We start from the raw sequence: 4,100 nt of genomic DNA, 5'->3' as shown, positions 1-4,100 counted from the left end.
CTTGGACCTCACTTATAGCTACTATTGTGCTCCTACTATGACACAGGAGCTGTGCTACTCATGCCCTGGGGATTAACTTGCTTAGTGTCCACAGCAGGCCCAGGTAAGTATTAATATGTTCCTATTTTACAGATGCCCAAACTGAAAGGAAGAAGACAAAAATCACTGGCCCAAGGTGACATAGCTAATGGCCATTGAAATTTAACTCCAACAATCTTGCTCTAGCCCTCACGTACAGCCTTCCCCTCGTGGAGTAGGATGCAGGGAGCTGCAGATATGGTCCAGATGTACATTGGGGGCCCTTGATCAGAGGCGATCTGTCATTGGAGGATAGGCACTTTAAAAAAAAAAAAAAGATCAACGAATTTGTCAGCAATTACTTCATCAGCCTTCCAGGCACTTTCCATTCACCCTGCATCGGCTTCCTCAGACGCCTCCCGTGCACCTACTGTGTGCAAAGGATTGGCTGCGGTGCTTTGTGCTGCAAAGTTTGATGAGGGCCGTGTGTCTTCTTAGTCCTTGCTCGAATATGAAAACTGTAGCCAACTAGCCCAAGGCGAGCCCTTGATGGTACCAGGCAGGCTTTGCAGGCCCTTGGCTGTCCCGCTTGGGGGGCCAGGCGGGGCTAAGGTGTGCGCAACCAGGACAGGAACGCACGGCCTTCCAAGCTCCTTGCTGGCTGCAGACGGTAAGAAGCGGGGGTGGGAAGGGGGGGGCTGGTCCCTGCCTTCTGCTGGTCACCTGCTCCCCGCTTTTTGTCTCCCATCCTGCACCTGTCTCTGCAAAGTCTGGTGGATGGGGGTTCGGCTTGGTTACCCAGACACAGTTCCGTCCTTCACCTTCCTTCCAGGCGGGTGTGGGGCGCACCGCGTCCTTGAGGTGTCCCCGCCCCTCCCTTCGCCCGGGTGATGATTAATCGCCCCTGACAAGCCAGCATTACGTAAGAGGATTATGAAACTGTAACAGGAGGGCCGGCGATCCGTCAGTATAAATAGACAAAACCCTCTGCGCCGCGCCACGGTGAGGCCCAGAGCCATCTAGCGGCAGCAAGGTGTATGCGCAGCCCCAGCAGCAATCCACCAAGAGCGACCTGTGCAAGTTCTAGGAGGGAGAGGGAGGCGGAAGAAGAGAGTGAATGTGGTTCACAAGCACACGTGTGAAAATGCGACACCGCAGCTCGTGGAGATTGGCTTGGGAAGGGAGAAGAGTTAGGGTGAGGGAGAGTCATCAGAGGGATGCGTCTGATCAAGTTACACAGGGTGCATGTGGACACGTCAGAATGAAGTTCCCTTGGACAACTAATTGACACGTCTGCACATGCCCACATTGGGAGCCTGGAGTAAAACTACTTTGGAGGAAAAGGAAGGTATAGGTGTTCCATTTTTCAAGAGTGTGGCATTATCTAATAAAAAGGCTCCCCAGGTTGATCTTTAGCCCATTCTTCCCAAAGTTTTTAATGCACACAACACGACTTTACACAGTGTGTGCCAGATAAAATCAGACCGAATCTATATCACTCCTCCACACACCTGCCACGATGCAGAATTTATTTTATTTACTTTATTTATTTATTGCTGGTCCTGTGGCTTGAACTTTGGGCCTGGGTGCTGTCCCCGAGTCTTTTTATGCTCAAGGCTAGCACTCTACCACTTGAGCCACAGCTCCACTTCCAGCTTTTTCTGAGTAGTTTAATGGAGATAAGAGTCACATGGACTTTCCTGCCTGGGCTGGCTTTGAACCACGATCCTCGGATCTCAGCCTCCTGAGTAGCTAGTATTACAGGTGTGAGCCCAGTTTATGCAGAACTTTTTGATGTGATTAGATTTGCCAACAATTTCATAATTATTATAATTGATTTTTACAGCAGAACATATACTAATTGAATCAGAGAGTACTCTTTTTAAAATAACCAGTTTCTCCATCTCCTCAGAGCATTGTTGTTTTCTGTCTGTTGAGAGACTGTTTGTAGTACTTTATTTTTTAACTTTTCACTTTCAAAACTTTCACCCTTTGGAGACATAAACTAAATGCATGTTTTTTTTTTTAATAAACACTTTGGAAGTATATAACATCACTTCAAGGAAGTGCAGATGTCAGAAATGTGGGATCTCCCCAATTCAGGAGTTCCCAGTCCTTCCCCAGCCTCTTTCCAATTATTGTCTTTCTGCTCTTCCCACTGTCTCCCTCCCCATCCCCCACTGCCTGAGTCTAATGCCAGAGAAAAGCTCCTGCTGTTTAGTAAAGGTTTATACAAACACAGCCATCCAGTGTTCTTTCTGTTGTGCTTGCCTTCTTTTGCTTCACATAACATACATGAGATTCATCCACATTGCTATACAATGGAAATAGTTCACTTTCATTGGCATACACTACTCTACAGTGTGAATACACAATGCGTTATTTATCCCAATGGGCAGGAATTGTTTCTAGTTTCACATTCTCCTTTTGCATAGATGGATAGATAGATAGATAGATAGATAGATAGATAGATAGATAGATAGATAGATAGATAGATAGATAGATAGATAGATAGATAGATAGATAGATAGATAGATAGAAAGAAATATATACATACATATCTATATTTGTATATATATATATATATATATATATATATTTCCTAGGGGAAATAAATAGGTTTGGACTGCCTCAGTCACAGGGGATATTTGTTCAACTTTGGTAGACTCTGGAAAACTTTCCCAAGGAAGCTGTACCAGATCCACTTCCACCGGTGAAATGGGGGGGAAGTTCTCCATCCACACCAGCAAGAGTTTGCCTAACCAAGTGACATTTCACTACTTGTACCAAAGACAAAAAGATCTTTTCCTGCTGGGCACAGGTGGATCACACCTGTAATCCTAGCTACTCAGGAGGCTGAGATCTGAGGATCATGGCTCAAAGGCAGCCCAGGCAGGAAAGTCCATGAGACTCTTATCTCCAATAAACCACCAGAAAACTGGAAGTGTTGCTGTGGCTTAAGTGGTAGAGCACTTGCCTTGATCTGAAGAGCTCAGGGGCAGTGCCCAGACCAAGAGTTCAAGCCATGATATTGTTTCCCCCCTGCCTCCCACCCACGCACACACAGAGATCTTATCCTATTTATAAAACTTAGGAGAAAGGGTAGAGAATTAAGAGCAACCAGAGTGACCCTAAATTTTGACTCTTCTGTAGAATGGAGACATAAAATAGAATTAAGCTGGAGGAGGATAAAAGTGTAACAGATATATGTCTATTGCACACTTGTTGGGGGAAAAAATGGAATTTTAGTTAAAACTCCCAGACTCTGCAGCAGCGGTACTCACTAGAGGCTATGTTGAAAGTGAACTATACAACTTATGGGCAGAGATGGGAGGAAAAACTGGGAGAGAGAGAGGGAAGGGTGACATTGTCCAAAAAGAAATGTACTTATTACCTGACTTATATAACTGTAACTCCTTTGTACATAACCTTCATAATAACAATTAAAAAATTTAAAGTTTATGTTGGTATGTACTTACATGAGTATTGCAATGTGCTATAGCTATGTTTTGTTATTGCTTTTACAAAAGATTCAAGATCAAATAGAAAAAGAAAGAGTCCCAGACTCAAGATATTTTGAAGGAAAACATTCCTCTTCATACTCTTCATAGTAGACAAATACACACACACACACACACACACACACACACACACACACACACACACACACACACACACACACACACACACACACACACACACACACACACCATACACACCGAGATAACTTTTGTATTAGTAAGTACCCTTGCTGGAAACAGATGACATACACAAAAAAGGGCTAATTTACAAAGTTAGGGTAGTATTTACAGAAACTAAACTAACAAGAGATCAATCATGCAGTGTCCTGGGGTTAACTGAATCAGGAAATTTCACTACAGAAGCCTAGGATAGGTCACTAAGTCAGCCTCAAGGTAGTGTTTGGATAGGTCTGTGGAGATCAACCTCCCCAGGCCCAGAGCAGAAAGGAAAGTGGGAAGAGTAGTTAGAAGGGCCAGTAAAAGATATTCAACATTATTGCTTTGTTTTTGTGCCAGGACCATGCTGTTTTTTGTTACTATATCTCTATAGTATTATTTGAA

This window comes from Dipodomys merriami, unplaced genomic scaffold, assembly GCF_024711535.1.
Source record: "Dipodomys merriami isolate MVZ:Mamm:240054 unplaced genomic scaffold, mDipMer1.0.p SCAF_4, whole genome shotgun sequence".
Taxonomy (NCBI): Eukaryota; Metazoa; Chordata; class Mammalia; order Rodentia; family Heteromyidae; genus Dipodomys; species Dipodomys merriami.
This window is presented reverse-complemented; position numbering follows the sequence as displayed.